The sequence below is a fragment of the Megalobrama amblycephala genome, linkage group LG5, assembly GCF_018812025.1.
Source record: "Megalobrama amblycephala isolate DHTTF-2021 linkage group LG5, ASM1881202v1, whole genome shotgun sequence".
Taxonomy (NCBI): Eukaryota; Metazoa; Chordata; class Actinopteri; order Cypriniformes; family Xenocyprididae; genus Megalobrama; species Megalobrama amblycephala.
The window spans coordinates 40,728,213-40,742,608 of record NC_063048.1 but is presented as its reverse complement, the minus strand read 5'-3'; the positions used below and the strand labels follow the sequence as shown (position 1 = coordinate 40,742,608).

The 14,396-nt window shown below is 37.4% G+C and overlaps 1 long non-coding RNA gene across 1 annotated transcript in view; it reads left to right on the top strand.

The window, feature by feature from the left end:
- The first annotated feature begins 12,242 nt into the window (after positions 1-12,242).
- The window catches only part of LOC125269365, a 69,209-nt gene continuing 67,055 nt past the window's right edge, over positions 12,243-14,396 (top strand). Inside the window, exons 1-2 of the long non-coding RNA XR_007185087.1 lie at positions 12,243-12,366; positions 12,501-12,578. This is a non-coding gene — a long non-coding RNA (uncharacterized LOC125269365). The remainder of the gene's footprint in view (positions 12,367-12,500; positions 12,579-14,396) is intronic.

The following is a 14,396-nucleotide window of genomic DNA, read 5'->3' as shown; positions in this document are numbered from 1 at the left end:
GAAAATATTTATTACTAATTAATTACAAATAAATACATTTTATTATGTTTACCATGAAACATTGTTGAATTATGTTGTTTGCAGGTAAAAAATGTTTTATATTGTATTATATTTTATAAATTATACTCACATAATTAATATAAATTATATAAATATACATTATAATTTACTGAAAAAAAAAAAAAAAAACACTGAAGAAGTCATCACATCTGATCACATTCGATTATCCTTTATCCAAAAAGTAAAATATAATAGATTATGTTAGGGTGTTTTTATATCTTAAAATATCAGTTTCTGAACTTCCATCATGTAATTTTCTACTTTACCACCAATTATTATTGTGCTTATTCAGTATATATCTTTACACATGCACACCATGCCCATCCATCCATCCATCCATCCATCCATCCATCCATCCATCCATCGCACTGCTATACCTTCAGACACAACACATTGTTTCTCTCAGCCCCTCAGGACAGATGAGATCTCTCAGTAAATAGCTGACGTGTTTATGTTATAGCATGCTAAAGGAACGACAGCGTGTGGACAGACATTATTGGGCGCTTAAAGAAAAAAAAAAAAGAAGGGTATTTCATGAGATTTGACTTAGGACAGCTTTTGGAAATGATGCAGAAAGACAACTGAAATCATTGCAAAATTGCATTATTATTATTTTTTTTTTAAATAGAAAAGTCTGTTTACACCAAAGCAAGATTGTGTATCACACTTTGTGTGAATATGTCTTAAAGGTACAGTAAGAGATTTCTGAGAAAGCTGTTGAAAGTGGATCTGACTGCGTCCCACAACAAACTTGTAGCCAATCAGCAGTCCCCTACTACGTGTGAGAGAGAGCAAGAGGAAGATTTGAAGAAAAACTTTGCATCTTTGCGTTCCCCATAAGCCCCAAAGACTGACTCAGTGCGAGTGAAACGTATCGAAAGGGAACATTCCGGTTACTAACGCATAGCCATGCTACGACTTAAATAGCCAGTCCACCCATTTTGGCAGACTGATTGTGCTGTAGAGAAATAACCATACCATATTTAACTTTCCTGAAAGGTTTCAGGGCACTTTCAGAGGGCCAGAAAGCTACTAAAGACATATTTAAAACAGTTCATGTGACTACAGTGGTTCAACCTTAATGTTATGAAGCGATGAGAATACTTTTTGTGCACCAAAATAACGGATAACGACTTTATTCAACAATATCTAGTGATGGGCGATTTCAAAACACTGCTTCATGAAGCTTTGATGCTTTACGAATCTTTTGTTTTAGTGGTTCAGAGCCTATATCAAACTGCCAACGTCACTCCCCCTAGTGGTAAACCATTGAAATTTCGACACTTATGATGTAATGAAGCCTCCTTTACTGAAATCACGTGACTTTGGCAGTTTGATACACGCTCTGAACCACTGATTCCAAACAAAAGATTTGTGAAGCTTCGAAGCTTCATGAAGCAGTGTTTTGAAATCGCCCATCACTAGATATTGTTGAATAAAGTCGTTATTTTGTTTTTTTTGGCGCACAAAAAGTATTCTCGTCGCTTCATAACATTAAGGTTGAACCACTGTAGTCACATGACCTGTTTTAAATATGTCTTTAGTAGCTTTCTGGGCATTGAAAGAGTTAATTATCTTGCTGTCAATGAAGGCCTCACTAAACCATCAGATTTTATCAAAAATATCTTAATTTATGTTCTGAAGATGAACGAAGGTCTTACGGTTGTGGAACGACACGAGGGTGAGTAATTAATGACAGAATTTTCATTTTTGGGTGAACTAACCCTTCAACATTTGCAAAAAACTTTTTTTTGTTATTAAAAAATCAACAAGTAAGCCCAGCTGAGAAAAGTAATGCAAACAAGCAACCTTTTCAAGCAAAACATTTCACAAAACAAGTTATATTTTAAAATATAGGGTGAATTTAGGTTGATTGGGACACTTTTTCCAAGTCATCTCAATGGCAAAAAGTGTCCCAATCACCCTGAACTCATCCTACATAGTATCTGCATCATTGCATCTATTAGTGAATTAATTATACAGTTATGAGACTTCCAAGTTTTCACAAACAGACAGTTAAAGGACGATCCCTGTAGTTGTTTATCAACGGAAGGCAGCAAAGTAGTATTGAAGGTATTGAAGTGAGAGAGAGACAGCGCTGGTGTATTTGGATGGATGGGGGTAGCGCAGTGATGGCTTTAGCAGACATACACAGATGGAATAAGCTCTGGGGGAGGAGACAAAAAAACAGCACATTTTACAGTGCAAAAGGGCTAAAAACAAGTCTGCCCCGTATGTGTGTGTGTGTGTGTGTGTGTGTGTGTAACAGTTCAGTTGACCTCATAAATGTCTGAATGTGGTGTACACACTTTACTTGTTCTGAGACTTTAGCATGTGAAACGTGGCCTTGAAAACAATTTCTCACAGTAGATTCTTCTGACTGCTGCTTTTTTTTATTATACTGTCAGCTTTGTGTGGCTTTATCTTGGTGGCATTGTATTTAAGTTACTGATTGTGCTTTAGAGAGATAATTTGAAAGTAACTGTACCTTAAAGGCAAAAGAAACATGGAACAACATTATATGGATCAACATTATGTGGGCATGATGTTTAAGTAGCATTTTATAGCTGGCTGATGTCATTTTGCATCAGGGATCAAACCAAAAACTGTTAAAACACTAAAGAAAACATGATTTTGATCTTGTGTGTATCACTAGAGAGAGAGAAGGCTAAGAACACCAGGGTTCGTTCATTGCAAAGCACAATTTAGGATGATATGCTGCCACCTGCTGTTAAATTTAAAAATATAGTTTATTTCCAAAAACAGCCACAAGGAGGCGCTAAAGCTGTTTGGGATCTATCTGTTGTGCATGAATACATACATAGACAACTTTTTTATTATTATTATTTTTTGTTGTGATGTAATTTTGCCAAATTATATGGCAAAAAACATTTTTGTCATTTTCACCACACAAGATACATAATTTGGAATCGTGTTGAACTGGCACTCTAGACTTCATGTTCATGAAGGAGGGGAAAAAGACAATAATAAGGACAAGATTTTGTGTCAGGTTTTTATGTTACAATGCTGGAGAATATCTCAAATAAATAGAAAATATCTTGTGCATATGTGAGGTAAAGGGATAAATGGATAACTGGTGCAAAACACAAACTGTGGGATAGGATATGTATTGGAACTGTACTTTCAACTGATATAAACAAAACAAAAATGAAAATATCTGATCAATATCTGATCAGTAACATGACCTGATATGTGAGGGAAGGATGTTAGTAATGCTAACACGTGCTCTCGAAATTATACAGTTTCCAAGGTAAAAATTGCACATGAACGCCTCCCATTTCGTAATCATGACTTCAGAAGTGGGAATTATCAAATTTCCGATAGCACGTGAAGGCAGCATATCCTTCCCTCACATATAGGGAAGGTTGTCACATTTTCATTGGTGCTAGTTGTCACATGTGTTTAATGCTGCCTTCACATGCTCTCGAAATTATTGTAAAACTTTCCTAGGTAAAAACTGCACATGAACGCCCTCCCATTTCAAAACTTGAATGAGATGAGTCCTAAGTGGGAATTTCCGAGAGCACGTGAAGGCAGCATTAAAGCATTGGTCTATTGTTATTTGTGTATTTGAAGTACACATTTAATACAGTTTTTTACAAGAGAAGGCTAATTAAAAATTCAATAACAAGCTATTTTTGCAGCAGCATACAGTAAAGTAAATTTTAATCAAAGTATAAGCGATGCCTGTCTTAGAAAGCATCACCATAATGAGCGATATACATGTGAACAGCATCGGACACTTAAGTTTCTTCATTGTTATAAAGACAGCAGCATGCTGAGGTTTCCTCGACACTCAGTGAAATTAATGGACAATAGAGCGGCAGGCAGGAAACAGTAATTAGTCTTTGATCAAAGTGTCCGTTACCCAATACCAAGCGACAATGGAAGGGGGGAAGCATGTTTGGAGAAAGACGGAGTGCTCTTTTTCTCTTCCCATTCTTTCACAGAGTTGAAAATGAACGGGGCCGGTTGATGCTGGGGTCACGGTCATGGCCCCATGGTGCAACATGAAGGCTTTCTCTCAAAAAACATTGGACATTTGAATCCATTCTCAGGAACTGTTTCCTGGAAGAAAGACTGTATTTCTTCTTTCTTTTTTTGTTTAGAGATGGGTGGAGGAGGGCTATGGGATGACGAGGGTCCTTTCATTTTGTTTGAATAAAAGTAGGAAGTAGCATTCAAGAGTAAATACTATTGACTACAAAAGAGAAAGAAAAAAGGAGATTTTTTTTGTTTTTTGTTTTTTGAAGGAGGTTGACCACAGCTGACTAAAGAAAGAGACGGGACAGAGGGACTGTTTCTGATTCTCAGTAAACATGTCAGCCTGTTCATACTTCTTTTTCTTTCCATGTCAAACATCCTGCTTATATAAATAGACTGCAGGGTACGTGCTTGAATTTGTGTGCATTTAATATAACTTCATTATCCATTTTCAGGAGAAAAATCAGAAAAGTAATTTCTATGTTGCATATAAATGAAAACAATAAATGTTTTGATGGTAGATTGAGATTTGAGAATTGAAGAATTGAGAATTATACTATATTACTACCCTAAAATGGGCAAAACCGGAGCCACGGAGACACAACCATCATGATTTTCCATATTAGTAGGCCTATCGATGCTCTTCATGGTAAATAACAGACTTACAGAGATAAATAAAAGAATGAAACACAGCTGGTTTGGCGTACAGAGGAAAAGAAGATTTTTAAACAGTTATTTGGTAATGAAAATGATCAAGTCTCCATAACAATATGTAGAACATTTTCCGAAAACAAGCCATTTTGGAAAATTTAAGTTGGCAGAATCTGACATATATGTGTTCTCAATTATGCTTGTTCATTATTTTTGATCCATGGATGATGATACTAAATACACAAATAACAACAGACCAATGCTTTAATGCTGCCTTCACGTGCTCTCTGAAATTTGATAATTTCCACTTGATTACGACTCATCACATTCAAGATTCGAAATGGGAGGGCGTTCATGTGCAATTTTTACCTAGGAAAACTTTACAATAATTTCGAGAGCACATGAAGGCAGCATTAAACACATGTGACAACTAGCACCAATGAAAATGTGACAACCTTCCCTATATGTGAGGGAAGGATATGCTGCCTTCACGTGCTATCGGAAATTTGATAATTTCCACTTCTGAAGTCATGATTACGAGCTCATCACATTCAAGTTTCAAAATGGGAGGCGTTCATGTGCAATTTTTACCTTGGAAACTGTATAATTTCGAGAGAACGTGTTAGCATTACTAACATCCTTCCCTCACATATCAGGTCATGTTACTGATCATCAGATATTTTCATTTTTGTTTTGTTTATATCGGTTGAAAGTACAGTTCTAACACATATCCTATCCCACAGTTTGTGTTTTGGGCCAGTTATCCATTTATCCCTTTACCTCACATATGTTCACATCAAACTCGGTGCTCGAGCACCCACGGAAAAGCACAAGATATTTCATGTTCATGTGCAACTGCAACTGCTTGCATATATTATTGAAATAAAAATCAATGTAAGTGTACTTAAACAGGTTACACTTTCATGACTAATTCTTAACACTTTTAAAAAGTGCACTTTGTAATAATGTCAAATTAAAAGTGTTACTGTACTAATTACAAAGTACATTTTAAATCATTGTTTTAATAATCTATTGTTGTCCTTTAAATAAGTACACTCATTTTGATGTGTTGATTAACATACTAAAGCACATGTAAAGTACTTGATTATATTTTAAAGGGGACCTATAATGCCTCTTTTACAAGATGTAATATAAGTCTCTGGTGTCTCCAGAATGTGTCTGAAATTTCAGCTCAAAATAGCTTGTCAAATTTGCCCCTATTTGAGTGTGAGCAAATGCAGCCGTTTTTGTGTGTGTCCCTTTAAATTATCACAGACAATAAACTAGACTTGCTGTGTTTGACAGAAACCTGGCTAAAACCAGACGATTACATTACTTTAAATGAATCTAGTCCTCAAGGTTATGATTATCGACACAATCCTCGACAGAAAGGCAAAGGGGGAGGTGTTGCTGTAATTTATAGTAATATATTCAGAATCATTCAAAAGAATTTCAAATATAATTCCTTTGAAGTGATGGTGCTTTATGTAACATTATGTAAGTTGACATTTGTGCTGGCTACTGTATACAGGCCACCAGGGCACCATAATGACTTTATCAAAGAATTTGCTGATTTTATATCAGAGTTAGTACTGGCTGTGGATAAAGTCCTTGTTGTTGGTGATTTTAATATCCATGTAGATAATAATAAAGACGCATTTGGATTGGCATTTGCAGACATTTTAAACTCTATTGGAGTTAGACAACACGTGTCAGGACCCACTCATTGTCGTAATCATACCTTAGATCTAATACTGTCGCATGGAATTGATATTGATGCTGTTGAAATTCTACAGCAGAGCGATGATATATCAGATCATTATTTAGTCTTGTGTATAATACAATTAGCCAAGGCTACAAAACCACCACCCAGCCATAAATATTGTAGAACCATCACGTCTACCACTAAAGATTGCTTTATAAATAATCTCCCCGAGCAGTTTCATCGCCTTAGTATACTTGACAACTTAGAAGAACTCGATGCTGCAACAGAAACTATTGGCTCTCTCTTTTCCAGCACATTAGATGCAGTCGCTCCTTTACGTCTAAAGAAGATTAAGGAAACTAATCCAACGCCGTGGTATGATGAGCACACTCGGGCTCTAAAACGAGCTGTTAGAAAAACTGAACGTAGTTGGAAGAAAACAAAACTAGAAGTTTTTTGCCTTTCGTGGAAAGAAAAAATGATTGAGTACAGAACGGCTATAAGAAATGCTAGATCTACTTATTTTTCAAATCTCTTAATAGAAAACAAACATAATCCTAGGTATTTATTTGACACAGTGGCTAAATTAACTAGAAACAGAGATTCAACTGCTGACGTTTCCATAGAGCACAGCAGTAATGACTTTATGAACTTCTTTACTTGCAAGATTGATAATATTAGAGAGAAAATTAAAAACATGCAACCGTCCACAGTTTTGCTTCAGACAGTGCACTGTAGTGTCCCTGAGGTAAAACTAGAATCATTCGCCGCTATAGGAGAGGAAGAATTATCTAAACTTATCAAATCATCAAAATCAACGACATGTATGTTAGACCCAATGCCGACTAAACTACTGAAAGAAATGCTTCCAGAGGTCGTAGGTCCACTTCTTGATATAATTAATTCATCCTTAACACTAGGATACGTGCCAAAAACCTTTAAGCAGGCTATTATTAAACCTCTTATTAAAAAACCTCAACTAGATCCGAGAGATTTAGTAAATTACAGGCCAATCTCGAATCTACCTTTTCTGTCAAAGATACTAGAAAAGGCAGTTTCAACAAAACTGTGCTCCTTTTTAGAAAGAAATGGAATCTGTGAGGATTTCCAGTCAGGATTTAGACCATACCATAGTACTGAGACTGCTCTCATTAGAGTTACAAACGATCTACTCTTATCATCCGATCGTGGCTGTATTTCTCTATTAGTGTTATTAGATCTCAGTGCTGCTTTTGACACTATCGATCACAACATTCTTTTAAAAAGACTTGAAAACTATATTGGCATTAGTGGAATTGCTTTGGCATGGTTCAAATCGTACTTATCTGACCGTTATCAGTCTGTAGTAGTTAATGAAGAGATGTCGTATCGATCACAAGTTCAATATGGAGTACCACAAGGCTCAGTACTAGGACCGTTGCTTTTCACTCTGTACATGCTGCCCTTAGGAGAGATAATTAGGAAGCATGGTGTTAGTTTTCACTGCTACGCTGATGATACTCAGCTCTATATTTCCTCGCGCCCTGACGAAACCTACAAATTCACAAAACTAACAGAATGCATAGCTGACATTAAAAACTGGATGACAAGAAATTTCTTATTATTAAATTCAGAAAAAACTGATATCCTAATCTTTGGACCAAAAACTTCCTCACGAAAAAACCTTGAATACTCTCTAACACTTGACGGGTGCTCCATTAAACCTTCATCCTCAGTTAGGAACCTGGGTGTGCTCTTCGATACCAATCTTTCATTTGAAAGTCATGTTTCTAGTATCTGTAAAACCGCCTTCTTCCATCTAAAAAATATATCTAAATTACGACATATGCTCTCAATGACAAATGCGGAACAGTTGGTTCATGCATTCATGACCTCAAGACTAGATTATTGTAACGCTCTACTGGGTGGTTGTTCTGCTCGGCTTTTAAACAGACTACAGTTGGTCCAAAATGCGGCAGCTAGAGTTCTTACTAGAACCAGAAAGTATGACCATATTAGCCCAGTTCTGTCAACATTACATTGGCTCCCTATTAAACATCGTATAGATTTTAAAATCTTGCTACTTACTTATAAAGCTCTAAATGGTTTAGCTCCCCAGTACCTAAGTGAGCTCTTAATGCATTATAGTCCTTCACGTTTATTGCGATCTCAGAATTCAGGCCAGTTGATAATACCCAGAATATCAAAATCAACTGAAGGCGGCAGATCCTTTTCCTATTTAGCACCTAAACTCTGGAACAATCTTCCTAGCATTGTTCGGGAAGCAGACACACTCTGTCAGTTTAAATCTAGACTAAAAACACATCTCTTTGCTCTTGCATACACATAACACATTATCAATACATTAACATTTTTCAAATCCGTTAAAGGATTGTTACGCTGCAATAATTAGTTCGGCCGGAACCGAGAACATTTCCTATAACACTAGATATACCTGTACATCAGAATAAGAATGGCATCTACGCTAATATCTGTCTCTCTGCTTATCCTGAGGTTTGCCGGGTGCTGGATCCAGGCCGTATCCAGATCAGATGGAGAACCTGTGTCTGGACCTGACTACAACGTAGCCCAGGAGACAATGGGCCTACAGATCCAGTTCTGGCTGCATCTATAATTCAGATTTTTAATCCCCGTATCCGCTTACATATATTTATATATAATCTATTTTTAATCTCTATAATAAAAATGTATAATTCAGATTTTGATCTCCATATCCATTTACATATATTATATATATCTTCCAAGGGGTTTTTTCCCTCCTAGGACTTTTTTCCCAGTGTTAGCACGCTGGGTTTTTCTCCTAGGGGGTTTTTTCCACCCCTGGGAGTCAGCCGACATTGGCTTAATGTAGCACCATCTTGTATATGTTACATATTACCACGCTTGTTTGTACAGCTTATTTTTAACCACTTCCCTTTTTTCTGTGCTTCTAATATGTAAAGCTGCTTTGAAACAATTACCAATTGTAAAAGCGCTATATAAATAAATTTGACTTGACTTGACTTGACTTTAAATGCAAATGAGCTGCTGCTCCCGGCCCCCTTTCCAGAAGAGGGCGGAGCTTTAACAGCTCATGCTTCAGTTGCTCAACAACAACAAAGCTGGAGAATCGCACGCAGCCAAAATGAGGATTGTCAGTAACGGTGTTCAGCCTTACATTGTTCAAACCGGAGTCGACACTGATGGAGAGACTCAGGAAGAAGTTACAACTAAATAAGTTGGTCAAAAAACACTCTGAACTTCTGGTAATTGTATTTAAAACAAATTTAGACTATAATACATTTTAATTTAATTGCAATTTAAATGTAATTAAGTGTCCAAAACATACAGTTTGCACCGAAGTATATTCTTTTAAAGCATATTATGTCCATAATAAATACTGTAAGTATGCTAAAGTTTACTTCTTTTTAACAAGGGTTTTTTTTTACTTGATTTACAGTTAAATTATGTAAAGATCCTTAAAACAAGATACATTTGCTGCATTGGAAATTAACTCTTGTTTTTATTTATTGTATGTAGAATATAAGTGTATTTTGTCTAACTGCATTTGCAGAGTTTTTGCTTGTATTTAACTTATCTACTTATCTACTTAAAATAATATTTTAGTGTAAAATTAAATTAAATACAAACCCGATTCCAAAAAAGTTGGGACACTGTACAAATTTTGAATAAAAAAGGAATGCAATAATTTACAAATCTCATAAACTTATATTTTATTCACAATAGAATATAGATAACATATCAAATGTTGAAAGTGAGACATTTTGAAATGTCATGCCGAATATTGGCTCATTTTGGATTTCATGAGAGCTACACATTCCAAAAAAGTTGGGACAGGTAGCAATAAGAGGCCGTAAAAGTTAAATGTACATATAAGGAACAGCTAGAGGACCAATTTGCAACTTATTAGGTCAATTGGCAACATGATTGGGTATAAAAAGAGCCTCTCAGAGTGGCAGTGTCTCTCAGAAGTCAAGATGGGCAGAAGATCACCAATTCCCCCAATGCTGCGACGAAAAATAGTGGAGCAATATCAGAAAGGAGTTTCTCAGAGAAAAACTGCAAAGAGTTTGAAGTTATCATCATCTACAGTGCATAATATCATCCAAAGATTCAGAGAATCTGGAACAATCTCTGCGTAAGGGTCAAGACCGGAAAACCATACTGGATGCCCTTGATCTTCGGACCCTTAGACGGCACTGCATCACATACAGGAATGCTACTGTAATGGAAATCACAACATGGGCTCAGGAATACTTCCAGAAAACATTGTCGGTGAACACAATCCACCGTGCCATTCGCCGTTGCCGGCTAAAACTCTATAGGTCAAAAAAGAAGCCATATCTAAACATGATCCAGAAGCGCAGGAGTTTTCTCTGGACCAAGGCTCATTTAAAATGGACTGCGGCAAAGTGGAAAACTGTTCTGTGGTCAGACGAATCAAAATTTGAAGTTCTTTTTGGAAAACTGGGACGCCATGTCATCCGGACTAAAGAGGACAAGGACAACCCAAGTTGTTATCAGCGCTCAGTTCAGAAGCCTGCATCTCTGATGGTATGGGGTTGCATGAGTGCATGTGGCATGGGCAGCTTACACATCTGGAAAGGCACCATCAATGCTGAAAGGTATATCCAAGTTCTAGACATATGCTCCCATCCAGATGTCGTCTCTTTCAGGGAAGACCTTACATTTTCCAACATGACAATGCCAGACCACATACTGCATCAATTACAACATCATGGCTGCATAGAAGAAGGATCCAGGTACTGAAATGGCCAGCCTGCAGTCCAGATCTTTCACCCATAGAAAACATTTGGCGCATCATAAAGAGGAAGATGCAACAAAGAAGACCTAAGACAGTTGAGCAACTAGAAGCCTGTATTAGACAAGAATGGGACAACATTCCTATTCCTAAACTTGAGCAACTTGTCTCCTCAGTCCCCAGACGTTTGCAGACTGTTATAAAAAGAAGAGGGGATGCCACACAGTGGTAAACATGGCCTTGTCCCAACTTTTTTGAGATGTGTTGATGCCATGAAATTTAAAATCAACTTATTTTTCCCTTAAAATGATACATTTTCTCAGTTTAGACATTTGATATGTCATCTATGTTGTATTCTGAATAAAATATTGAAATTTGAAACTTCCACATCATTGCATTCTGTTTTTATTCACAATTTGTACAGTGTCCCAACTTTTTTGGAATCGGATTTTTAAATAAGTGTAAGAATATGTAAATGCATTAAGACAAAATTCACTTAGTTTCTTTAATGTATTCAAGACACATTCTTAATATCTTATGCAGGCTAACTGTATCAGGTTTCATGGATTTTTTTATAATTTAACTGGAAAATTAGACAATAATCCATGTTAAGAATAGGATTTTATGCAGGTTAGGAGGAATTTGTTCTAAACATTTGTGCCATGGACATGAATGATACCTCAAATAGTGCATGTAAGAGTGCAAAAACGTTTTTAAAACTTGATAAAAACAGATGTTAAAACTGGCAAAAAAATTTACCATATCCAGAGTCATTATCCAGGAACCAGAAGGTGGTTGAAGGTGGGCTCTATTGACTTGGAATCGCACAGCAATGCTCTTGACACCATCATAGCAAGGACAGCTTGCATTTTTATAAAATTTAGTGCATGTGAAACGTGCTCTTGAATGCAGCATGCTCAAACTTCATTCACGCGCATTAGTGATTTATTCCCCAGCAGCAGGCGTAACTAAAGCCTACAGTGGACGGCCCAAACATGGCCATCCCATATACAACAACAGATTTTGCAACCTCATTTCTGCTTCTCATGGAAATCTAACTCTCCAGAATGTTCCATTTATAAACATACATGTTGTTGATTGCCCAACCAAGCCCCAAAAACACAAGCACTGCTGTCAGCTTCCTTTAGCACACATAATTCCACTCAGCGGTTAAGAACCATCCGTAAGTAAAACGAAAACCAGCAAGATTGGGGAAAATATGTTTCTGGGTTGATGAAGTACTGTACTGTGGTTTTGGGGGGTGGGAGGGGGGTAAACCTGTTCTCATATGCAACCGTTTTCACATCTGTCCCACAGCTGCTGCGCTGGCCAGGGGTGTGAGAGAGATGAAGAGGAGCAGGGAGAAGAAATAGAGTGGAAAATGGGCAACAGAGAGTGGGTAACGTACTGTATAATACAGTAGAATATAAATGAGTTCTGTATGGCTGAACTACTCAATGGTATGGGTGTGGGATATTATTTCTCTTTGTAACAAGAGCCAACTACTGTAAACATAAAAGGTCAATGTACATACTAATGTATTTACAAAGCTTATAATACAAAGACTTTTAAATAACAACAGTGGTCTGACCCATATACTCAGGTTTCAATGTCAAATTCAATCCAAGGAACATTTCAGGGCAAAATGTCTTATGAACAGTGAATCCTTTCTAATGTAAATGCGGCCTGGCAGTTACAGCACATGCTCTGATGCATTGTGAGATGACAATGTAGACAAGTGTGCCCCTTTTTGTCCCTATTGTGTACTGTGTCCTCTTCAACTCCATCAGTGAAATGGTTGAAAAGGCCAAAAATTTTAGAATTTTAGCCTGCAGTTCTCATTGTGTCCAGCAGGTGACATCTGAGTTCCATGATCTTTGACACTCATCTGAGATTAGTCTTCCAACAACCAGCTTGTAATGAGTTAACTTTCAACACCGTTGTAAAGCTAACCACAACTCTACAACAAACTCAATGACTTGACAGTGATACACAGTCTTGATATCTAACCAGGGATCTTGTGAATCAAACCCAGGCCCAGGGGAATCCATTTAGAAAGCACATAACCATGTGCACTCACTGATGCAGGATTAATCGTTTCATTAGCAAAGGGCAAAATTAACACCTGTAGAGTTTCATGGTCGGTTTACAGTGAAATATAGGCTCAAGTATATGCTGTATCACACAAATAATGTGGCAGGGCAGTGTGGATCATGTCTCACATGTATGTTTTCGTGCACAAGCAGCACTGAGGTGAGAAAATGAAATGCTTGCCTACGGGAATTCTATGCTGTAGAGCGCTGTGAACGTGTGATTCTGAATAGCTGTAACTGACAGGCAGAGAAAAGCTGGAATGTTGCTCCGTAGGATAACTAACTGAACGTTAGTGCTGTGTGACCTGGTGTGATATACATCTTTGTCAGAATGAGGATGTATGACAAAAAAAATAATAAACATGCATTTAAAAGTTGCTACCTGTCAATGATTTTCCATGAAAAGAAGTAGATAAAGGCTTGAATAGTTTAAGAATTCTTCAGCATTTTAAGCTACTTTGTTAAGGAATACATCGGGGAACGCAGTAAACAATCCATTATAATCTTAAAGTTATAAACATACATGGATCAGGCATAACATTATAAGCACTGACAGTTGAAGTGAATGACACTGATTATCTGTTAGTGGGTGGATATATTAGGCAGCAAGTAAACATTTTGTCCTCAAAGTTGATGTGTTAGATGCAGGAAAAATGTTTGACAAGGAGTTTGACAAGGACCAAATTGTGATGGCTAGATGACTGGGTCAGAGCATCTCCAAAAGTGCAGCTCTTGTGGGGTGTTCCTGGTCTGCAGTGGTCAGTATCTTTCAAAAGTGCTCCAAGGAAGGAACAGTGGTGAACCGGCGACAGGGTCATGGGCGGCCGAGGCTCATTGATGCACGTGGGGAGCGTAAGGCTGGACCGTGTGGTCCAATCCAACAGACAAGCTACTGAAGCTCAAACTGCTCAAGAAGTTAATGCTGGTTCTGATAGAAAGGTGTCAGAATACACACAGTTTGTTGCGTATGGGGCTGCATAGCTGCAGACCAGTCAGGGTGCCCATGCTGACCCCTGTCCACCGCCGGAAGAGCCATCTGCTATGGTAAGAAGGCAAGCCGGCGGAGGCAGTGTGATGCTTTGGACAATGTTCTGCTGGGAAACCTTGGTCCTGCCATCCA